At 35.1% G+C, this 26,439-nt stretch overlaps 1 pseudogene; it reads right to left on the bottom strand.

Moving 5' to 3' along the window:
- Positions 1 to 23,095, bottom strand: part of LOC129066855 (tigger transposable element-derived protein 1-like) — a 95,963-nt pseudogene extending 72,868 nt beyond the window's left edge.
- Positions 23,096 to 26,439: the final 3,344 nt, after the last annotated feature.

The raw sequence follows: 26,439 nt of genomic DNA, 5'->3' as shown, positions 1-26,439 counted from the left end.
GTTGGCCAAAAAGTCTGTATGTGTTTTTCCATAAAATAAAAAGCACATTTTTAAATTTTCACCAATAACTTTATTGATGTAGGTATTTTGAGTATGTTGGCTATCTCCCACATGGTATAACATTGATTGTTCTCAGTTAAGGTCTCAATTTGATTGCCATAACTTCAACTAATCTACCTGACTGGAGCATCATCCAGTGAGAAATCTTTAGCACGAAATTTTGTAAACCACTTTTGACACATTTAGTTAATCACAACACTTCCTACTAAAAAAATCTTTTTATGCATTTCAGTTGTGCTTTTACCTTTCTTAAACTAATAAGGCATAATATGCCAAAAATGTAGCTTATTTTCTTCCATCTTCAATATTAAAATGGCTACACAAAAATTTACCAATTTTTATAAGTTTTTAAAAATGCATGATGATACGACAGCTGTCACAACACAATCTAACAAAATTGTTTTGAATGAAGTAAAAGACAGTAGTGGAGCCATCTTATGGAAAAAAAAAAAAGTGAACTTTTTGGCCAACCCCATACACATATGGAAAGTTTTAAATATATGAAAGAGTAAGAAAAATTAAGTATAATCCACTCATAACCCTATTACCTTGACACACATTGTTAAAAATCTGTTTCCTTCCATTCTTATTGTTTATGAAGTTTTTTCAAAATTAATATAGTCTTTTATATTTTTATATCCTGCCTTTTCCCCCCACTTATAATTATATCAAGAACATTTTACCATTAAATATTCATCCAGAATCTGATCTTAATAATCATGTAGTTGTCCATCCTTTGAATCTACTGTCACTGATTTATCTAATTCTCAATTGTTAGATATTTAAATTGTCTCCAACTTTTCCCTAGACTAACTTTTTATCCATTTTTTCTGTACATCTTACCATTTCTTTAGAATAAATTTAATGGAAGTGACCTTGTTAATCATCGTTTAAAGTTGCACAAACATTCCTGAAATTCTTGATAAATTTTGTCAGATGATCTTCAGAAAAGGACATTCTTGTCATCACTAGTAATATAAAGTATTGTCACATAAAGTACATTGTGTAACTTGATTGATTAAAAGTGATTTCTCTTTTTTAAAAAGTGTGCTAATAACAATCAGACTTTTAAAAACACATTTATAGCAAATCATCACTTTTTTGTTATCAGTGTACAAAAGTGTACTGTATATTAAGAATACCAACATTTTAGTTTGAATTTACATTGCATTGCCTGGCACAATGCTGACACCTATTAAGTGCTTGACCAATGTTTCTTGATTGTTGGCATTTCTCTTATAATATTTAGTGATAGAAACAGGAAAGGGATAGATTTTTGTTTGTGGTAGAAAACAAGAGAGCTGTTCTGTTTTGGATAAGTTGTTCTGGGGTGTTGGCAAGACATCTAATTGGAGTTGTTTACTTATTACAGCAGTCTACAGAGAGAGGTGTGGGCACTGATGTGTGAAGAAAATATTAGAACTTCTATTCGTATTGGTTTTTTAACTATTAAAAAATGAATTAAACTTTACTAAGTGTCACTCATGGATGGGTACTGGCTGCCACATGTGTTTTGTACCAGGATGTTTTGTATACAGTGATTTTTTCCTGTATAAACTCATTTCTGCACTGAGAATGGGTTGATAGTGGCGCCCTCTTGTGTCTAATAGGGGTCCTACCACACAGTAACACTATTGGATGAATTGATTTACAAAATTTTTTACTTAGTTTTAAATAAATAGACCTCCGGAAATGGAAAAGAGGCTTAAAATATTAATATAAAGATTATAGTTTAAAATAATATAATCATGTAAGCACAGGAAAGTGTTAGAGCTGACACTTCTCCCAGTAGGAGCTCTTTGTCAGCCACATTCCATGGTTAAAAGCAATGATCACCTGCTCAGCTCTGAGAGGGCCCAACAAATACATTCATGGCTATCCACATATAAGTTTTATATTAACAGTAAGTGAGAAAATTACTGCCTTTTGTACTATAGAAAAATACAGGTGCTGAATAAGTAGGTTTATAGTTGTGAGCACATAAAACAGTTTATTCTTGTATTATTTATTCATTAATTATTGTATTTATTTGTATTATTGGTCTTATTATTTTATTGTTGTTATTATTTTTGTATCCTTGCCTATGATTTATCTTTTAGGTAATGATGGCTGGTAATTTAACCTATTTGTGCCCATGCCTATATATTGAAAATGCACGTTTGGAAATCTTTTCATCATTTTAGCAGTGTCATATGCCATTGATCAAGAGTCATATTTACATATACAGACACACACATATACACCTGCAGATACCACAGATATACACACACATTTAAGAAACACAGAATTTTCTAAACTGTTTCAAAATCTTTTATGTTTTATCAGCTATTTGAATCCATTTGTTAAAAATATAAACATAAACACCATTTAGTATTTTCAAGAACAGTTGATTGAAATCAGGGAAAATGCGTATTTATTAGTTGTATTTGCTTTTCGTGATTGCCATAGCCAAATGAAAGATACCTCACATATGTATCCAAATAAACTGAACTTAGAAACTGACTTTGAATCTAATTAATGTATAACAAAATATTAGACCAAGATTTTTAAAAGTAAGACAGAGAATTTGATCACATTGCACTCAAGATGTTTGGGAATGTGGATAAATAAAACTTCGTACTGAAAATATTGGAGTGAAAATATTATTTAATCTCATCTTTAAATTATCATATCTTCAGAGAAATTTTATAATGTACAATATATTAATATTTTAGTATAAAATTAGAAAACACAAATATACATGTATTGTTACTGCATAATCAAAAATTTTGTACTAGCAGGAGAACATTACAGAAACAGTTTGAAGACTACTGATTGAGTAGAAAGTTGGAAATTAGAACAAGGGATCACCCTTTTGAAGATAACTGGGCAGTTAAAATCATCTGGCAATTGCACATTAAGTGAGAAAAGAAGAAATCAGAGAGCTCTTCTGTCTCATAACCATTTAAAGTTGAATTATTGATAGAAAACAATGGGAAACATTATCCCGAGAATCTATACTAGAAACCAAAGTGAAAATGCAAAGGGCACCTTGCCTAACAGTCCCCAGCTTCAATCCTGTTTCTACCATTTCCTTGATGTGTGATTTGGACAACTTATTTCTCAGAAACTTAAGCTCCATATACATAACATGTAAATAATACCTAATATTTAGAACTGCTCCAAGCATTTCTGAGATAATGGGTGTGGAATACTTAGCCTCCTGCCTGGCACACAGTAGGTGCTCAACAAATGACAGATTTTCCTATGTTATTCTTCACAAACATGTTTTCAGTAGCCCATTTACTTAATGAGATGCTGTTGAGGGACAATATCCTTGTAATTATCAGACAAAGTTGAATTTCATTTGTTTTCATTACCACAATAATGTGAGCTGGTATTTACTCCAATTTTGCAGTTTTGGATGGATGGATATATTTCTACTTGGTGGATAAGGTTTAAATATGTTCTATTTATTACCTGTAGTATGCTCCATAAGCACTGATGTTTAATTTTATCTCTGATCACTGTCCATCTTGCATCTTAAATCTTTTCATTCCACATCACGTTTCTTTGATTTTCCCCTTTTCTGTTTATTAAATCCTATTGCTTCATAAAAATATCCCCACACACTTCTGTCTTGCCCTCCTGTCTCTGTCCTCATCCCCATTGTGCTCAAGCCGCTACTTTTAGACCATCTGTTCTTTAGACAGAACACCGCTGCCAAACAGTGCTGCCTGCCTACCAGGAAACCTTGAAAACATCTTTTGTAGCCTTTCCAGTTTATCTGCAGGTGCTAAGAAATTTATATTTCATCAACCCCAAGGGTCCGAATGCTATTCAGAAAACCCAGCCTTCCACCGAGCTTTGTGCTTAATTACTGCTGCCAGTCCCCTGTGGCCGCCTTGGGCTTTTCAGCTGTAAGCCTTCGAGTCTGGATGAAGTCAGTGAGGAGAATGGGGGCAAGAATAATGCCAGGCTTATTTGAGTTGCCACTTAGAGATCCCTGGATGTCCCTTTCCCACTCAGATGTTTCCCATCTCCAGAGGGGTCCTTCTGACTCTCACAGAATCCTGTGGTTCTCCTCTGTGCCTGCCCCCCCTGAAGCACTGGAGGCCTGCCTGGTGTCCTGTCCTCAAACCCCATGACATAGGTGGGAGGGAGGTGGGAACTGTCTGCAGCAGCAGGTCTCTCTTCTTTTGTTATTATTGTTCTTGTTAAGCTACAACTGACATATAACGTTATATAAGTGTAAAGTGTACAATGTGTTGATTTGATACATTACGCATTGCAATATGATTGCCACTGTAGCATTAGCTAAAACCTCCATTCTGTCTCATAATTATTTTTTTATGTGTGTGTACATGAGAACGTTTAAAATCTAGCTTCTTAGCAACTTTTAAGTATAAAATTCAGTATTGTTAACTATAATCACAAAGCTGTGCATAAGATTTCCAGAACTTACTCATCTTCTAGCTGCACGTTTGTGTCCTGTGACCAACTCCAGTTCCCCTACCCCAGCCCTGGTAACCATTTTTTTACTCTCTGTCTACAAATATTGTACGATATCATTTACATGTAGAATCTAAAAAGAGCAGCTCTCTTTTTTATGATGGGAGAAGATTTTTTAGTTCTTAAAAAGAACTTTTTTCAAGTGGAATGGCCATTGTTTATTTATTTGTCAATAAACTACCAGTATTACGTATTTTATTTATTTCTATCTCCTGTTTGCCAAGATCTTAGTGCTAGCCCAGGAAGGCAGACTCATGGGAAAATGAAAGAGATGTTCATGTTGTTTTCCTCCAAATCAATGATTCCTAAATCTGCTGCACATGAAAATCATCTGGGAAAGTTTTTTTGTTTTGTTTTTAATTTTATGCTCTGGACCATGAACTTGAGTTCCTCAAACTTACTGGAATGACCTTTCACCTCTGGCTGACAATCAGTGTTTCTGAACTGTGTCCAAGAACCATATTTTCCCCTCCCTCAGAAGAAGGTCTGTTTCTTTTCTCCTTGATTTCTCTTCACAGCCTCCTCTCTGGAGCTTTTCTGTAACTGGCCTCCAAACCTCCTCTCCTCCCTCATTACTCACCATTACACTAGGTAGAATGAGGAAATGAAAGTTCTGGTATAATTGTGAGGACAAATACAAATTAAGAGGTCCAATTCTCCCTGTAAAAAATAAGATGAGACCTTCCCTTCCTTTTCTTAGAGGATTTACTTTGGAAAACTTGTTAAGTTCTTTCATCTTAAAGATTTTATAAATCTTTTTGAGAGCTAAACAGGACTTTTGTCAGATTTATGACCTAGGAACACGACAGGGAAGCCATCCCTTTGAAATGTAAATATCAAGGGAGATAGTACCCCTGGGTCCCAGTTTTTGAGGGAGGGTTGAGCCGGACTTTCTCCAAGTTGCAAAACTGCCTCCTGTCACAGAGCAGAGGAGTTTGTTTTTCCTCTTGATAAATGGTGCTGTCAAGTCATCTTACCTGAGGACTGGTTATTGTTTGTCTTGAAAACATATATGGAACAGGTTGTACTTGTTTGACTATAAGAGGGTGGGATTTCTTTCTGTTTCTGTGATCTCTTAGTGGATTGCCTGTGATGCTCATCACATTCCAGTTCGATGCTTATTCAATAATAAAAAGTGTTTTCTTTCTCCACTACTTTTGTGGAGAGGATTTCTGAATTGGGAGATTTTGTGTCTAGTTATGTTTCCCCAACATAACTGGTGAAGAGGGAAGAGTGTTTACAGTGAATAAAATGAATTTAACTGCTTGAGGAAGCTCCTGAAGAAGATAGGGAGGGGACATGTGGGTGGGGGGGGGGAAGGAGGGCGGTGGCAGCAATAGCATATCCAGGAGTAAATAGCACGGAAATGTGGAGGTCTTCTAAGAACTGTTGTGTTACAACAAAAGGCAGTGCCTTTTGCTCCTAGCGCTCAGAGTTACCTGGAGGTTGAGGTGTAAAAAAAGGAAGCATGCAGGCTGCAGCCTCTGGAAGGGCAGGCAGAGCTGGACTGAGGCAGAGCTGGACTGAGGGTGAAGGAGTCACATTTCTTTCTCAGAGCCGGGCCGGTGGAAACGATGCAGAGTCAAAAGTTAATGACATATTCTCTTTGAGAAAAAGAAAATTTCTGATAAGAACTTCAAAAAAGTAACAACAACTGAACACAGAAATCAAGAAGACTTGAATTAAATGTTGAGTAAAACTGGGAGACGAAAACTTTGGGGATATGGACAGCAATAATTTAGCTAAAACAAACAGAAGACTTGAGAGCCAGCCTGCTCTCCTGCCATGTGACTTCTTCCATAACTCACTCCCCTCTGCAGATCAGCAACTGCCTGTTTCCCCAGGGGAAGCCACAAAGCCACCTCACATGCTAAGTGCAAAGAATCGGGAGCAAGCAATCTTCATGTACTCCACAAGTCAGTGCTCATAGAGCTCTCGCTCAGTTATCCCTTCAGCGGTGCCTGACACTTATCTGCGGGTAGGCTTTTGGCTGACACTAGCTTGGTTGTTTGTAAGAATGTTCTAAGAGCTCTGCTGTGATGTAATGTGAATAGACAGACTCTCTCTATTTAAGAACTGCAGGCTTGGTTTGAGTAAGTGGCCCTTATGCCTTGTAAATAAGTAAGATTAGTCTATTTTCTATAGTTCCCCAGGGAGCAAATGCCTGGATGTTACTTCAAGAAACTTTTGAGCTCTGGCATTTGAGTCCTTGACAAGCTAGTACATTTCGGTTTGCTTTGTGAACTGGGATAAGTATAAACAGTATCTGAATAGATTTTTGATCTTTAGTTTAAAAATATCTAATGTCATATCACTTAGAAGGTATAACTATGTAGTTTCCAGGGCTTCAAAATATCTCATAAGTAATAAAGAATTTGAATGTGTAAATAGACCCACTTTGTTGAGAGCGTGACATATCTCTCCAAGTTATTATAACATGGTGGTGATGTGCATTGTCTCATGAAACTTTACTAGGCAGCACCTAATCCTTTGCCTAAATGTCCATCATATGCAGTTTCAAATGACCTGTCATGGAACAGATCTTCTTTTGGCTGGTTCACGCATTACGACTCAGCATTGGCAGATATTCTGAGTATAAAGAATGAGAACCTATGAGCTCATGAATAAGTATGACTCATTGTAGCCCAAATTTATTTAACTAAATTGACCAATTATTTTGTGGTAACCTATAGCATGGCAACCCTGGAAATAAAGATAAAACAAAAGATATTATCCTAGTCCTTTATTTTTAATTGAATCTTTTTGAATCTTTATTGTATTTTTTCCATTACCATTTAGTCCCCTTATATCTCCTCCACCCTCCAGCAATCACCACACTGTTGTCCACGTCCCTGAGACCTTTTTCCCTTTTTACTCAATCCCGCCAACCCATAATCTCCCCCCATCCCACTAGCAGTCATTCTGCTCTCTATTTGAGTCTGTCCCTATTTTGCTCATTAGTTCAGTTTGTTCATTCGCTTCCACATATGAGTAAATTATATGGTATTTGTCTTTCTCTGGCTGGTTTATTTCACTTAGCATAATGTTCTCCAGGTACATCCATGCTCTTGCAAAGGGTAAAACCTTCTACTTCTTTTTTTTTATGGCTGAGTAATATTCCATTGTGTAAGTGTCCTATAGTTGTTTTATTCACTCATCTACTGATAGACACTTGGGCAGCTTCCATATCTGGTGACTGTAAATAATGCTGCACAAAAGAAGGTCTGCATTTTCACTGAGTATAAAGGACCAAAATGTATTACTCAGAGAATATAATAGAGTATGCAATATCAGTAGTCCAAATATATTGCACTTAATTATAATTGGGAAAAGGAAATAAAAATGCTTTAGGATGTATATAGAATTTCAACAGCTTTGAGTAATTTGTAAAATGTGTTCAAATGGAGGAGGAGAGAATGGGCAGTCCAGCCTGAGCTAACAGAATGAGTGAAAAAATGGAGGTGAGTGAATAAGCATGGTTAATTTACTAAGTTGTAAAGTTTGTCTGCAAGAGAAATTTCCTATTGGAAAGCGTATCAGTTATGATGAATTACATGTGCCAGAAAAGTCCTAATTAACAGAGGATCTTTTAAAACATAAACTTTTATTTCTTACTCATGTAAAAACCCAGGGGTACGTGGTCTGCAGAAGGTAGAAACACTTCGATGTCAAGAACACAGGATCTTTTCATCATGTCGCTCTATCATATATGAACTCCAAACCAAAATCATCCCATTGTGCATGTTGGGTTTTGTAGTTATTTTGGAACCATACTAACTAGAAAGAAGGAGCAAAGGGAAAAGAAAGACACATTCCCTTCCTTCGAAGACACTTTCGTCCTTGAAGGACATTTCCTGAAGAGTGTATATACAAGTCCACTGGATTTTTAGGAATTCCATTGGCCCCATCAAGATCCAAGGAAAGCTAAGAAGTACAGTCTTCATTTCAGGCTGTCACGTATTTAAATCTTAAAAAAAAATGTGATGTTTTATTACTGAAAAAGGTATCAGTGCCACAGGAAGTGATGAGGAATGAGATACTTTGAGTGAGTCTAGGTCACAGTTCTGAGAACTTTTTCTATGACAGACTAGGTAGTATTTTAGGGTTTGTGAGCCATGTAGTCTCTAATGTAACTACTTAACTCTGCCATAGATGGTACAGCAAATGCAGCCACAGAGAGTAAGTAAGCAAATGATCATGAATATGCTCCAATAAAACCGACTTTACAAGCAGGTAGGGAGTGAAATTGGTTATGGACTATAATTTTCTGACCCCTGGTTTAGATTATAAACTTGACTTGATCAGTAAAAGTCTTTGAAAATTTCTGCAAAGGGCAATGTAAAAAGAGAGCAGCCACGGTTCAAAGACTACTAAGCTATGATTTGGGAGATTTGGGGTCCTGCTCTAGCCTATTGCAAATTAGATTTGCAAATTTGAGAAAGTCGTTTTGCCTCACAGAGTAGCAGTTCCCTTATTTTGCTAATGAGAGGATTGAACAGAAACTGTAAAGTTGCTCTTAATTCTAAAAGGATATACTGAGGTTGAGATGCCTAATTGGAAGATTGTTGCAGGGATCTTTGTGTGAAATGGTGAAACTAGGGCAGTAGCAGGAAAAATGAAAAGAAAATTTCAGAAAATTTTAAAAGAAAAATAAACAGAAAATAAATTATAATTAATTAGATAAGGGAATTAAGAAAAGTCACGAAATGCCTGCCAGATTTTGAACCAGGGGAGGGGGAACTGAGAGAATGTCAGTCATATATCAAAGACAGGACATGGCAGGGAGATTCCATCTCCAGTAAAATCCAAAAATCCCATGAAGAATGCTTCTTCCCCAAGCCATATTTTTCCTTTATTGTCAGAGATCAGCATTTTTTTTTTTTTGTAAAGGGCCAGATAGCAAATACTTTTGGTTTTATGCGCCATCCAGTCTCTGTCACAATATTCGGCCACTGTGTCTTGACAGCATAGACAATATGTAAACAAATGGGTAGGGCTGTGTTCCAATAAGACTTTATTTATGGACACTGAAGTTTAAACTTTATATAAAGTTCATATGTCACAAAATAGCCTCCTCCTTTTGACTTCTTTTAACCACTAAAAAATTTAAAAACTACTTTTAGCTTGCAGCCTGTATGAATACATGTGATGTCCCACATTCTGTCCCGTGGGCCAGTGCCTGCTCTTGTTCATGTGCAGCCAGTTCTCTGGTGGTAAGATTTCTGACCTCTCTTGACATTCTCACTCTGGGCTTCTGGAGAGGGGAGCGGGGCTCTGTAGCTCTGGCCCTTCAGTTCTTTTGCTGCTGGGAGCTAGGAGCGTGCTCCATTCTGCTCCTCTAGAGAAAGGCTCTGTCAAACTGGGGCTGTAATTCTGGACGTTTTAAAAAGAATTTCTCTGATCCAACAGAGGGTGCATCTATTAGAATTCTTTGAATTCTGAGATTCAGTATTGAGAAATTCACTTGTTCACAAATATAAACTACTCCCTCCAATCCAAATTTATCCGAGTGACATTTGGGCCTGCAATGTATTTATCTTACTGGGTTCAGAATTAGAACAGTAAGAGGAGAGCTATTTATCAGGTTACCTCAAAGAACCTGGAAATTGATATCTGTCCCCAGAAACCAACAAATTATTTTTTTTTACACTTGGTCACAAACACTAGTGACTGGAAGAGTGCCCAGAACATATTACTTCGTGGGTAAAGGAAGGATGTGTAAATATTGGGTTGGCCAAAAAGTTCGTTTGTTTTTTTCCCTGGTTTTTTCCTATGAGATGATTCTAGTAGTGTTCAGTTGTCTTTAACTTCATTCAAAACAATTTTGCTAAGATTGTATTGTGACAGCTGTCATATCATGTCAGTGTGCATTTTCAAAAGAACTTTTCAAAATTGGTGAATTTTTGTATAGTCATTTTAATGTTGAAGATGGGCAACACTTTTGGCATATTATGCCTTATTATTTCAAGAAAGGTTAAATGCAACTGAAATGTAAACAAGATTTGTCCAGTGTATGGAGAAGGTGCTGTAACTGATCAAATGTGTCAAAAGTGGTTTGCGAAGTTTCGTGGTAGAGATTTCTTGCTGGATGTTGCTCCACAGTTGGGTAGACCAGCTGAAGTTGATAGAGGTCAAATAAAGCCATTGATAGACAACAATCAACATTATACCATACAGGAGATAGCCAACATACTCAAAATATCCAAATAAATAGTTATTGGTGAAAATGGAAAATATCTTTTTTTTTTTAAATGAAAAAAATCACACAAACTTTTGTGGCTAACCCAATACTAAAGCATGGGAAGGGCAAACTTGATACTAAGGACAGGGTTCTGAAATGGGAGTGGGGAGACAGAGGCAACTGGACCACTGCAGTGGGTGCAGACCGCCAGCAGTTTTGAAACTGCCCGTCAGCTGATAGATTCAGTTGTCAATGGTTTTTACTGAAACTATTAGGATTAATAAGAAAGATGAGAAAAAGATCAACTAAACAATCTAACTTTGCACTTTAAGGAACTTGAATGAAAAGCAACAGTCAAGAAAGTCCAAAATGTGTAGAAGGAAGGAAATAATAAAGAGCAGAAAGAAATGAAACAGAGTCTTAAAAATTATACAAAAGATCAATGAATCCAAGAATTGTTTCTTTGAAAAGATAAACAAGGTTTACAAACATTTAACCTAACTCATCAAGCAAAAAAGAGGAAGGACCCAAATAAATAAAATCAGAAATGAAAGAGGAGAAATAACAACAGATGCCACAGAAATACAAAAGACTGTAAGAAAATATCACAAACCACTATATGTCAAAAACTTGGGCAACCTGGACAAAATGGATAAATTCCTAGCAACAGACAATTTTCCAAAAGTAAATCAGGAAGAATCAGAGAATCTGAATAGAAAGATTATACCTAGTGAAAATGAAGCAGTAATAAAAAACTTCCAAGAATCAAAGCCTTTGACCAGATGGCTTCACAGGCGAATTTTATCAAACATTCAAAGAATTAACATCTCTCCTTGTCAAACTATTCCAAAAAAATTGAAGAGAAGGAAAGACTCCCAAACTCATTTTATGAGGCCAACATTATCCTAATTCCAAAACCAGATAAAGACACTACAAAAAAAAAAAAAAAAGAAAATTATAGAAAAATATCACTGATGAGCATAGGTGCTAAAATCCTCAATAAAATATTAAAAAACTGAATACAGCAATACATCAAAACAATCGCACAGCATGATTAAGTGGGATTTATTGCAGGGATTCTTGGTTGTTTCAACATTCACAAAGCAAAAAATGTGCTACACCACATAAACAAAATAAAGGATAAAAACATAATCATATCAAGATATGCAGAAAAAACATCTGATAAAATTCACAACCCATTTATGATAACAACTCTCAGCAAAGTGGGAATAGAAGGAACATAACTAAACATAATAAGACCATATAAGACAAACCTGCTGCCAATATCATACTCAATGGGCAAAAACTACAAGTGTTCTTCTTAAAATCTGGAACAAGACAGGGATGTCTGCTTTCACTTCTCATATTCAATGTAGTACTGAAAGTCTTAGCTATAGCAATCAGACAAGAAGAAAAAATAAAAGGCATCCAAATTGGAAAGGAAGAAGAGAAACTCATTATTTACAGACTACATGATAGTGTACATAGAGAACACTAAAGATTCTATCCAGAAACTGCTAGAACAGATAAATTCATTAAAGTAGCAGGATACAAATTAATATCCAGAAATCAGTTGCATTTTTATATGCCAATAATGAACTCTCAGAAAGGGAAATTAAGAAAACAATCCCATTCACAATTGCTTCCAAAAGAATAAAATACTTAGGAATAAATCTAACCAAGGATGTAAAAGACTTGTACTTGGAAAATTATGTGACACTGGAGAAAGAAACTGAAGAAGATACAAACATGTGGAAGCACTACTGTGTTAATGGATAGAAAGATTTAACATCATTAAAATGTTCATATTACCCAAGGCAATCTATAGATTCAACCCAATTCCTGTCAAGATACCAATGACACATTTCACAGAACTAGAACAAATATTTCAAAAGTTTTTATGGCACCACAAAAAGCCCCACACAGCAACAGCAATCTTGAGAAAAAGGAACAAAGTTGAAGGAATCATACTCCCTAATATCAAACTATACTATAAGGCCATAACAATCAAAACAGTTTAATACTGGCATAAAAACACACACATAGATCAATGAAAAAGAATAGAGAGTCCAGAAATAAACCTACACCTCTGTAGTCAATTAATATTTGACAGAGGAAAAAAGCACATACAATGGGCTTAAGATAGTTTATTCAATAAATGGTATTGAGAAAACTGGACAGATCCATGCACAAAAATGAAACTAGACCACCTTCTATGCTACACATAAGAATAAATTCAAAATGGATTAAAGACTTAAATGTTAGATCTCAAACCATAAAAATCCTAGAAGAAAACATAGGCAGTGTAATCTCAGACATTGCTCATAATAATATCTTTTTTCTGATATATCTTCCGAGGCAAGGGAAACAAAAGAAAAAAATAAACAAATGAAACTACATCAAACTAAAAAGTTTTGCAAAGGAAAGAAAACCATCCAAGCAAGTAAAAACACAAACCTCTGAATGGGAGAACGTATTTGCTGATACATCTGATAAGGGGTCAATATCCAAAATTTATAAAGAATTTGTTAAACTCAACACTCCCCACAAAACAGAAAAATCCCAAACAATCCAATTAAAAAAATGGTCAAAGGACCTAAACAGACACTTTAAACAGGACATACTAATGGCCAATGGACATATGAATATATATTCAACATCATTTATCATCAGAGAAATGCAAATTAAAACCACAATGAGATATTACCTCACATCGGTCAGAATAACTATCATCAATAAATCAACAAACAAATTCTGGCAAAGATGTGAAGAAAGAGGAAGGCTTTTACCCTGTAGGTGGGATTGCAGATTTGTGCAGCCACTCTGGAAAGCAGTATCAAGTTACCTCAAAAAATTAAAAATGGAACTATCTTATACCCAGAAATACCACTTCTGCAAATCTTTCCAAAGAAGCCCAAAACACTAATTCAAAAGAATATAAGCACCCCTATGTTCATTGCAACATTATTTACAATAGCTAAGATTTAGAAACAGCCCAAGTGTCCATCAGTAGATGAGTGGATAAAACAAACTATGGTACCTTTATGCTATGGAATACTACTCTGCCATACGATAGAAGAGTTTACCCTTTGTGACATCATGGATTGACCTAGAGAACTTTATGCTAAGTAAAATAAGCCAGTCAGAGGAAGATAAATACCATATGATTTCACTCATATGTGGAATCTGATGAAAAAACTGAACTAAGTGGCAAAATAGAGGGGGACTTATTAGCAGGCTGACAGCTCTGTGGCAGAGTTAAGGGGTGGAGGGATCGAGCAAAAAAATGAAAAGGCTTATGGACACAGACAGCAGAGTTGTGATTATGGGGGACGGGGGGTGGGTGGAGATGGAAGAGGGTGGAAGGGGGATGAATGGTAAAGGAAAAAGCACAATACCAGTGAACTTTTTAAAAAGAATTGGGATATCATTTTCATGATTAAGTTACCAAAGACGGACTTCCATCTTGGTAGGATGTTCTCTCTTCTTAGAAGATTCTCTCTTGCTTCTTGGCTTTCTCACTTTGATGAAGCAAGCTCCATGCAGAAGAGGCTCATATGTCAAGAAAGCAAGGGTAGCCTCTGGATGAAGCCGACAAGGAATTAACATCTGCCATCGACTACAAAATTGAGTTTGGAAATAGATTCTTACCCAGTTGGGCAGCGAGAGGACTACAGCCTGGTGACACCTTGATTATAGCCTGTGAGAGACCCTGAAGCAGAGCATGTAGCCTAAGTACCTACAGAAATTGCATGATAATAAAGTTTGTTTTTTAAGCCACTAAGTTTTGGGGCAATTAGTTACACAGCAATAGATAACTAATACACTATGATAAGGAAAGAAAATCTTTTTTAACATTTCTGTATTTATTTATTTATTTATTATTTATTTACTCTTTTCCATTACCATTTATACCCCTTATACCTCTCTTCCCACTGCAATCACCACACTGTTGTCCATGTCCATGAGTCCTTTTTCCTTTTTCCTGGACCCCTCCATCCCCTAATCCTCCCATCCACAGCTGCCAGCCCACACTCTATCTATGAGTCTGTCTCTATTTTGCTTGTTAGTTCTGTTCACTAGATTCTACATATGAGTGAATCTTAATCCTAACATGTACAGGAAAATGAACTGCAATCCTACTTTGGAGAATATAGTAACCACCCCAGATCAGGTGATCTCTAAGCAACTAGATTTTTATTTTGCTTTGCATGACTTGCATTTCTTTCTTGAAAAGTTGTTCATCAATGAAAAACTGGTATTGGATTAAAAAAAGAAAATACAGTGAGTTTTAAAGTATCGTTTTCCAGTATAAACTATTTCAAACTTTACACGCTGAGCCCGACGCTTAGGGTTTGTCAAGTGCCAAGTTTTGGTAAATGTTTCCAATAGCATTTTCTTTTTGCTTTGCACTGAGCAGCTTAAATTAATGTTTGACCTCAACGATAATCCTGTCAGTAAATCTGTATTATAAAAAATGCAAACTGAACAGAAAGCAATAAATGCAACAAGAATATATAGTTTTTGACCTAGGTCATTTGAGCTAGAAATTTATCTTGTGGGCACCTATACATGTGTATGAGTGTGGAGTCCCCATTGCAACAAAAATCTGTCTTTTGCTAAGATGTTGTTTTAACTCTTTTTGGAAAATTTTCTGCTAATCTGATGTTGGAGGAAAAGCAATAAATAAAATGAATTTCATTATTGCATTGTAGTCTGGTAATATTAAAATGATGATGATCTATAATACCAATTACTCATTATTTCTCACATATATTTGGTCTCGCAAATCAAATTTGGGTTTGCCAGTTAGGTTTTACTTAGTTGCCTTTGTGGTGATGAAAGATAGCTTCAAATGTGACAAACTGCACATGAAGTGAAAATCCCTGAAAAAGCAAGAATAAATTAGTTTTCTACCAACAGTAGGTAGTAGCTTGCAGTGGTCTTTGCCTCATATAGATTTTTAATAAATATGGGCCTTTCATGGTTGGAAACATTCATCCTGTGCTATTTGTACCAGATTCATATTGTTTAACAGTCTTACTCTATGAAACTAGATGTTTCCTCGGAGATAACTGTTATGAGTGAGTTATTAAGATAACCTCACAGGAAAAATAAAAAAGAATGATTGCTCTCAATGATGACACTTTGTTTAATGGGGCAATATTTTTCCTTACAGAACCTATTGCTTTCCGGCTGAGGGTAATGAGTGAACACAGGCAGAGCTACAACCAGACGTCAGTTATTTTCCGGGCGTAAGGGTGGGAAATATCCCCTTAACATCAAATGTAGCTGATAGTGAGAACAAAGCTGCTGCATTGGAATGGCTTACTATTTTTGTTTTTGTTTTCACAGAACCAATATGCACAGCAAAATATAAATCAGTGCAAAGGCTGGGCTAAATTTCCAGAATTTGGTACCAAAAATATAAATAAAGAAGATTACTATGCCTTTGTATTATGTATAATTAAGTAGGCTTTTTTCTTTCACCTCTCGCAAGAAACATTAATATTCATCTTTATAGTAACGTAACGTACTGAATTCATTAATAACTCCTTATCTGGGGAAATTGGAGAATATAAAAGATGCACAAATATGAAAAAAAAGTGACCCATAGTCAGAGTGCTCAGTGGGAAAATAGCAACCACTGTGTTATTTTCTGGTATAAATGTGTGTGTACACGTATGTGTGTGTCCAGCTGTGCCGCTGTCTAATCTTAGGCAAGTTAGAGGATTCCCTGCGCTGTGGCATCTCCTCTATAAGACGATAATATAATATTTTCATAGGATCATTGTGAAGGTTAGATAAATTTATACACATATATGCCTGGCACATAATATGTAAGTGCTAGATTATTCTTATGTATTTATATATAGTTTGATTCAAACTGGGACTACATGATTTTTAAAACTTTAGCAATATCTTAGGGAAATTGGTTCTAGTTTTTGAAGTTGTGTTTTATGATATTATTTTAAATGGCTACATAGTAGTTGTTATATGAATGTATCAAAATTTATTTAACAAATTTCTTCTGAATGTGTTATATTTGTCATTATAAATAATGCCACAGTCAACCTCCTTTATCTCCACATTTACCACATCTGACTCGTTCTTAAAAATAAAGATATAGAGGGTAAATTCTTGGATCAAATGGCATTTATGATTTAAAGACTTTGTAAATGTGCTTACTAAATTATACCCCCCATGGGAAATCTGGAGAATTACTTTTCCCTGAACCCAAATAATACTTAAAAAAATTGTTTTACTCTCCTCATTCTTTTAAAAAAACAAAAATCAAAACCCAAACCAAAACATCTAACAGATCTATATGAATAAAAACAATATTTTAATTTTCTTTTTTTATTACTATTAAAGCTGATTTTTAAAATGTGTTTATTGATTCTATTTCATTTTTCTTCTATCTGGATGGTCATGATTGAAACTTGTGTTTAGTTGCCTTTAGATATAAACTTAGGGAGACTGATAACTAAGAAAAGTTGTAGGAAGTATTCTCTTTTTATATCTTTGATTAAAAGTATTTAGTCAATGCCATAGCCACTCTATTAAAATACAGGTGAATTAAGTTTTGAAACTTCTCAGCTTAACCTAAAACTGACAATGATGATTAAATCAGTTAATGTCTGAACTGGTCTGGTTTAAAAAACAAAATGTTATTTTACTTACTTCTACATAAGTGTTCTCGCTGCTGGACTTCATTTCTGGAGGAGACTTTTTTTGGAGAAGATGCTAAAAATGAATATTTCTTTAATAGTCAGTGAATTCCATTCTGATGTTTAAATACCTTCACCTTTAAGAATGTTCTACTATCCATACTTACCTGGCAGGGGAGACATCATGATCAAGAATGTTCTACTATCCATGTAAAATATAAAATAACATATTACAGATGATGTGATTAACTACATGGAAAATCCAAGAGAATCTACAGACTGTTAAAACTGAAAAATGAGATCAATAGTTTGCTGAATAGAAAAGTCATTACACATAAGCCACTCAGAGAAAGACAAGTACCATATGATTCCAGTCATATGTGGAATCTAATGAACAAACTGAACTAACAAGCAAAATAGAGACAGCTCATAGACAGAGAGGAGGCAGAGAGCTCCCAGGAAGGGATATTGAGGGATGGGCAGATTGAGCAAAAAAGAAAAAACAGAGGAAGAACTCCTGGACATGGACAACAGTGTGGTGATTACGACGCGGAGGGGGTAGGCGGAGGTGGAAGAGGATATATGGAGGATAAATGGTGATGTAAAAAAAACCCTGTAAAAAACAAAAAATCATCACAAAAATCAATAGCATTTTTATATACCATCATAACCAATTAGAATATGTAATTCTAAAAGTTTATATAATATAGCAAAAAGTGTATATGGCACTGTTAAAAGATAAATTAACGCACACTAAAATTTTCAAAAGTTTATTTGAGCATACAGTGATTTGGATGGGGCAGCGCCGAATGGTTAGGACCACTCCACTGACAGGAGCTAGGGAGAGGTTTTTATAGAGAAGATGGGGAAGCAAAGCAAGGGACTTACTTGATTGGCTGTAGCTTAAGTAGTTGATTTATTTGGAAAAGGCGACTTGGCTGTTTGTGATTAGTTGTTCTTAAGCTACGTTTTCTTGGATTCAGGTGTGTTGTATCTGGCTTAGGTTCTGGTTGCTTAAGAAGGTGGTTAAGGCAATAGAGCTGCCTCGGTCTAATGGACTCCTTGTTCAATTACTTTAACAGCATCTATATTTGATAAATATAACAAAATCCATTCCAGTCTATTTTGGAGAAAATCTTAAACCTTAAGCTAAGGCAAGTAGAGAGAAATAGGTTGTGTGGAAAGACTCTACTTGTAACTATTTCTATTTTGCCCAAATTAATTAATAAATTTAATACTCTTTTGATAAATCCCAGAGGTATATTTGTTGTAACTTGTTAAGGTTATTCTAAGTTTGAATGGAAGAGTGAAGGGTAAAAGTAGCTAAGACAATTTTTTTGTGCACGTGCCTGTCCTAACCTTGCCATCTATGGCACACAGCAGGGGGTCATGTCCATTAAAAATCTAGGTCAATATTTAACGATGATGATAATTATCATCATGAGAATCTCTCAACAGCACTGGGTGGCCTAGGATACCACCAAATACCCAGGTCCCCTGGTGGAATTTTAATTGCTAGTTGGAGGAATCTATCAAGATCTTCTTTATGACCAGTTTTAGAAATGTTGCAAGTCTGTTTGGAAAAGTTTAAACCCTCCATTTGGGATTAAAATGTTAGGTTGTTTGACCCTCTACATACTCATTTTCATCCACTTGATCTGTTCCAACAGAAGTATGTTAATCTCATCTATTACAATAGTACTTCTCTTTCTCTCAATTTTTTGCTAAAACCTTTGGTTTACTACATTTGATACTTTTATATTCATCATAGAAAGTACAAACCTGTCATATATTCATTGCTGATTTTTTCTTTTAATGAAATAAATGAACACTGTTTATCATATTGACCTTGGGTTTCAACTTGTCCTTGATTTAATGTTGCATTCTTGCTCTCTTTTTGTTTGGATTAATCCACTAAATCTTTTCCCATAGCCTATCTTTTTAAGATCGACTGTGTACCATAATGCCATATTTAGATGTTATTTTTAACCCCACATAGGAATCTGTGATTCAAAATGAGTTTATCCTAATCATTGTATTAACATGATTTGGACGCTTAGTTTTTTTATAGTTTATTGTATTTTTTATTGTATTTTTCCATTACCACTTACCCCCCCGGACCATCTTCCACCTCTGTCCACCTCTTTCCCCCCTGCACTCACCACACTGTTGCCCATATTCATGAGCTCTTTCTGTTTTGCTCTATCCCTCCACTCCCAAAAACCCATCCCCTGACCCCTGGAGCTGTCATCCTGCTCTTCATTTCTGAGTGTCTCTGTTTTGCTTCTTAGTTCAGTTTGTTCATTAGATTCCACATATGAATGAAAGCTTGTCTTTTTTGACTGGCTTATGTGTAATGATTTTTGTATTCCGCAAACTGTTCATGTCTGTCTTATTTCTACTATTTTGATTTATGGTTCTTTTTGTGGTACTTACCTTTTTGTGACTGGCTTAAGTGTAACAATTTTTGTATTCAGCAAATTATTGATCTCTTAGTTTCATTTCTACTATTTTGATTTATGGTTTTTATAATACAGTGTTTTATATTGACTACAGTTATTATTATTTTTTTATCCTCAGTGAGGAGATTTGTTCATTGGTTTTTAGAGAGAAAGGGAGAGAGGGAGAGGAAGAAAGAAATATCAGTGTGAGAGAGAAACTTCAAACATTGATTTGTTGTCTCCCACACATGCCCCACCTGTAGCCTGCAGTTGGAACCTGCAACCTAGGTATGTACCCTGAGAGCGAATCAAACATAGAACATTTAGGTGCATGGGACAATGCTCCAACCAGTTGAGCCACATTGGCCAGGGCAACTACAGTTATTTTTTAAAAATTTTATCCTCCCATTCCCTCTCCTTTGGCCAAAAGCAGCTGTTGTCTATATTTGTAGGTCTATTTCTGTTTTGTTTCATTTATTCATTTATTTTGTTTTGTTTTATTTTTTAGATTCCACATATAAGTGAAATCACATGACATTTGTCTTTCTCTGTATGGCTTATTTCACTTAGCATAATACCTTCTAGGTCCATTCATGTTGTTGCAAATGGAAAGATTTCATTCCTTTTTATGGATGAACAGTATTCCATTTTGTGTGTGTGTGTGTGTGTATCACGTCATTTTTATGTGTTCGTCTATTTATAGACATCTAGATTGCTTACATATTTTGGCTATTACTGGTAATTCTGCAGTGAACATATTGGTGCATATATTTTCAAATTAGTGTTTTTGGAATTGCTGGGTCATATGGAAGCTCTATTTTTAATTTTTTGAGAAATTCCCATACTGTTTTTCACAGTGACTGCACTAATTTATATTCCTATCAACAGTGTTGGAGGAGTCCCTTTTCTCCACATTCTCACCAGCACTTATTTGTTGATTTATTTATGATAGCCATTCTGACAGGTATGAGGTGGCAGCTCAAGGTGTCTATAATTTGCATTTCTCTGATGATTAGTGAAGTTGAGCATCTTTTAATACATCTGTTGGTCATCTGTATGTCCTCTTTGGGAAATGTGTATTAAGGTCCTCTGCAGATTTTTTAATTGGTTTTTTTTTTTTTTTTGGTTTTAAGTTGTATGAGTTCTTTATATACTTTGGATATTAACCCCTTATCTGATGTATCATTTATTGAGGACTATCTTCTCCCATTCAGTATGTTTTCTTTTCATTTTGTTGGTGGTTTCCTTACTGTGCAAAAAACATTTCAGTTTGATATAGTCCCAGAGTCCCATCTTTTTCTTTTTTCTTTTTTTTTCCTTGCTCAAGGAAATATATCTAAATAGATATTGCTAAAAGTGATGTCAAAGAGTTTACCACCTATGTTTTCTTTTATGTGTTTTATAGTTTCTAATCTAACATTTAAGTCTTTAATCCGTTTCGAGTTTATTTTTATATGTGGTGTAAGAAAGTGGTCTAATTTCATTTTTTTTTTTTTTGGCATATATCTGTTCAGTTTTCTCAATGCCACTTATTGAAGAGTTTGTCTTGACCCAAAAATATATCCTTGCCTCCTTTGTTGTAGACTAATTGACCATATAAGCTGGGATGTATTTGTGGCCTCTCTGTTCTATTCCATTGACCTATATATCTGTTTTAATGTCAGTACCATACTGTTTTGATTATTTTTGTTTTGTAGCATAGTTTGGTATTGAGAGTGATACTTCCCACTTTGTTCTTACTCAATATTTTTGACTCTTTGGGGTGCATTTTTAATTTCATATAAATTTTAGGATTTGGTCTTCTAATTCTGAGAAGAATAACAATTGGTGTTTTAATAGGGAATGCATGAATCTGTATATTACCTTAGGTAGTAAGGACATTTTAAAATATTAATATTTTCAATCCACAAGCAAGGTATATTCATCTATTTACTTGTATCTTGTTCAGTTCCTTTTTTCAATGTCTTACAGTTTTCAGAGTATGAGTGTTCAATTTCTTTGGCTAAATTTATTCCTAGGTATTTTATGCTTTTGGATGCAATAATAAATAGGATTATTTTCTGAATTTCTTCTTCTAACTGTTCATTATTGGTGTATAGACCCACAACAGATTTCTGAATATTGATTCTGTATCTTGCAACTTTGCTGAAGTCATTTATTAGTTCTAGCGACGACAATTTTAAAGGAAAAGAAGGAAGAGAAGATGGAGGAGTGTTTATTTATTCTACCAGATTTCAAATTTATAAAACTGTCCTAATTAAAACAATAGATATTGTTATTGGGCTAGATAAATAGATAAAATTGAATAGATAAAAAAATCTACGAATAGGTCCATGTTTATAATATCCTGTTAAAGGATGAGTTTGCATTATAAATTGGTAGAGAAGATAATTATTAAGTATATGGTGCTGAGACAAAAATTACTACCTATATGGAAAACAATAAAGTATTCTCAACTTGTGCTTTATTTACACAAAAATTTCAAATGTTTTAAAGACATAAATTAAAAAAAGCAAAATTCTAAAACTTCCATGAGAAAAATAGGAGACAAGCTTTATTATATCAGGATAATGAAGAGTTTCTTAAATAGGGCAGAAAATGCATAAACCATAAATGATAATATTGGTCCGTTTCTCTATATCAGAAAGACTGAGTATGAAGACAAGTGACAGATTTAGAGAAGATATTTTAAAAACATATATATGACAAAATATCCTAAACACATAAAGAATATCTTACCATATCCCCCCAGAAAAGTGTGCGTGTGTGTGTGTGTGTGTGTGTAATCTATCTATTTATTATTATCTGTCTGCCTGTCTACCTATGAATCAAAGCACAAACTGAATGGCCAATAAACACAGGAAAATATGTGTTACCTCACTCATTATACCAGTCAGGATCCACTCAAGAGACATTAATCATACTAATAATTTGAACAGGGAATATTTAATACATAGAATTACTAATAAAAAGTGTTGAGTGTTTAAAGAAGCTAAAAAGACCTCTAAGGGTATAGAAGTGACCACTGTAGCTACTACCTCTGTACAGAATAAGAAAGGACTTGAGAATTTACAATATTCTATCTACCCTCACTCCTAAAGCTTCTGATAGGGAGAAACTTGCCAGAAATCATGGGCTGGAACTGGTTCATGGGAGCAGGCAGCCAGGTGGCCGAGAAGCTTGCCAGAGGGCATGGTTACGCTGGAGATGGACCACACAGGCGACTGAGATGAGTCCACGCTCTGAGGCATCTTGCATATCAATTTCCTGGCTGCTGTGTGGGCAAGAAAAGCATACTGGATTGAGGAAGCGATGCCCTATTCTCTGGCTATGGTATTGCACTCCCTCCTGTGGCCTGTACTGACAGAGCCTAACACAAAAGAACAAATGTTTATAGTACACAATTCTGGTGCCACAGAGCAGGACAGAAAGGGTGGATTTGGTGCTGAGAATGAGTAAATTAGTAACTGGCACACTGGTAATCAGGAAAATGCTTATGAAATAACAAGGGGACACCACTGGCAAAACTTAAACAAATGTAAAAAAAAAAAGGCATTGCCAAAGGGAAATGTGCATAATCACACATTGCTGGTGGGAATGCAATAAAAAAGCTTTTCTGAATAAAAATTTGGCAATTTTAAGCAAAGCTGAGGGTGTGCATACCTTATAGGCCACAGTGCTACTTCTTGGTACATACAACGGAGGTCTTACACATGTGTACAAGAAGATGTGGGTGATGGTAGCTATTTCAGGTATTTTTAATGACCAAAAATTGGACACAACCTAAATGTCTTTCAAGAGGAGTATTATATTACAAATTGTGGCATTTTTCAGTGGTATTTCAACTATACAGCAATTTAACAGGATGAATTATATTTATAGATGTCAACATCAATAATTTTCAAAAACAATGTTGGGTGATCAAAGGATAGTTGCAGAAGGCTTCTTTAATATGATACCATTTATATAAATTTAAGAAACACACAAAATAATACTCAAATCAGGGATTAGTAAATTTTCTGTAAGGGGCCAAATAGTAAATATTTTAGACTTTGAAGTCCACAGTCTCTATCAAATGTATTCTTGTTTTCAACTCTTTAAAAATATAAAAACTGCCCTAACTTATGGAGCATACAGAACAGGCCATGGCCATGATGTATTAGGGACACAAGCTAAACTTTGCTGACTTCTGCTCTATATTGTTTATGAAAACTTATGTCTGTGAAAACATGGATGGGAAGGCTATATTTCAACTTCGCAATGGTGGCTACTTCCTAGAAGGGAGCGATACAATCCAATTGGAAGATTATGGTAGAATATTTTCTGGCTTTGGAAAGAGTACATATGTGTTTCATTTACTGTCTTCTGTATTTTTTATATATTTAATATATTTCATAATTAAATATAACTTCAGAAAAATATAATGAAAACCATGGATATACATAATTTGCAGATTGGATTAGTAAATTGTAATTATATGATCTAGTTGGAATAGGTGAGAATTACTTTTCTGTTAAGTATTATATTAGTTATATGAATACCTCCAAGGTCTATCCAGAAAAATGTGCAGCCATTGTTAATATAACAAAAATGGTTTGTGTGACATCAATGTAAGCTGGCAGCCAAGGAGAATGGACTGGAATACACATGAATAAACAACTTCACTGTACTAGTCAGCGGGAACGGTAGATGCCATGGGTTAAGGATGTGTGTGGTGTGGCCATCACATTCAAAATCACTAAGCAAGTTGAGCAATGAATCTGCATTCAACTTTGCATTAAGCATGAACATTCCTCTGTGGAAATTATTCAGTGATTCAGAAGACCGCAGCTCTGGGCAACTGGTAATTGGCAGCTTTATCACAACGATGCGACTGCCCATGCATCATGTCATGCATCATGTCATGCATGCATCTTGTGCAAAGTTCTTTGGTGAAACATCAAATCAGCCAGGTGACTCAGCCCCCCTATAGCACCCTGTGACTTCTGGCTTTTCCCCAAACTAAAATCAACTTTGAAATGGAAGAGATTTCAGACCATCAGTGAGATTCAGGAAAATACCACAGGGCGGCTGATGGTGAATTGGGAAGACTGAGTGAGGTCTCACGGTGCTTACTTTGGAGGGGGCCGAAGCATCATTGTCCTGTGTACAAAGTTTCTTGTATCTTCTTCAATAAATGTCTCTATTTTTCATAATACATGGCTGGATACATTCTGGAATATACATTCCTCATATTTAAAATTAAGCTGTTATGTCTCATTTATAATACTAGTTTATAGTTGCTTTCCATACTGTTTAGGAAGAGATAAGGAAAAAACTAAGGAAACAAAACATGAAGTTTCTAAGAGTGAGGATTAGAGATAAATTTTTTTTTTTTTAAGGCAGATATTGTCTTTGTGATGAAAAAGAAAGATGAGGAAGACATCAGAGAACCCAGCCTTTTAAAATGATTGATTTAAATTTTGAGGCATTATCATCATAAACAAGGCCCATAACATGTATTGGAGGATAAAAATTTGTTCCCATTTTTAAATTCTTATCAGAAGCAGTAATATGTGAGTTATATAGTAAAAATCATGGCAGATTTCATTTTACAGTGGTTGTTGTCTGCATTTAGAAGTACCTTTGGATGCACTTGTTACTGTTATTGGTTTGGTAACGATAAAATTCAGGTCACAGAGAGCAATGCTTTACAGAAAGACAAAGGAGATTGTCACAGCCCCTTTTCAAATGGTTGGAGTTCTTAAGTTTCTGTTATACCTTTGTTGAAGGTCACAGGGCATCCTTTGCTTATGTGTAATATAATGAGTGTAACATTAAAAATGAGTAGTCTTCTTTTCATTTTAACTTACCTAACATTTTATTGCAATATCTGCCAGTGAAGTCATTTTAAGGTAATGTAAAAAATATGACCAAACCAAAATAGAGATCATTATACAAAGGCTAGTGCACATTCAAAGAGGTCAAAAGCTCTCTTGGAACATTAATTAAATTTGTAGCTCTCCAGAGAAGTAAATAAACATTGTTTTTCCTGTGGAGCAGTATTCTTGACCAAACAGAGGATTGTGTTGGCGTGAACCTTAGCTCAAAGTGAATGGTGAGCCATTATCAAGGATGTGCAGAAATCAGGATTCTCCCTACTATTTCCTTGAAAAGGCTATGGCATAACCAAGTCTCTAAGTGTTAATTAAGAAAACAGACCAACAAAAATCAAGTAAACAAGAAACAAAAAGAAAAATGAAATCTATAACTATGACATTAATTTTGGAATAAAGGTCTTTTAGTTACTCATAAGTTACTCATCTAGTTTAACCACCATTGTTCTATAACTATCGATTTCCGAGTACAGTTTGATGAGGATTATTGCTAAGTATTTCATAGACAGTCCCAGTTTATGTCATGACATGACATATAGAAAACATCTTTAGCTTAGGGACAGAAACTGACTCTAAGAATATGAAGTTCTTTTCAGATTATTAAACCAATGTATACATGAATCATGTATAAATGAATCACTTATTAAAAGCATGTGTATGGTTATATACACAGTAACATGAAAACCATTCTTAATAAGGAAGTTTAACAGATTACATAA

The sequence above is a fragment of the Pteronotus mesoamericanus genome, unplaced genomic scaffold (assembly GCF_021234165.1).
Source record: "Pteronotus mesoamericanus isolate MK-2021 breed Mesoamerican mustached bat unplaced genomic scaffold, CSHL_Meso_final contig_20, whole genome shotgun sequence".
In the NCBI taxonomy this organism is placed as follows: domain Eukaryota; kingdom Metazoa; phylum Chordata; class Mammalia; order Chiroptera; family Mormoopidae; genus Pteronotus; species Pteronotus mesoamericanus.
This window is presented reverse-complemented; position numbering and strand designations above follow the sequence as displayed.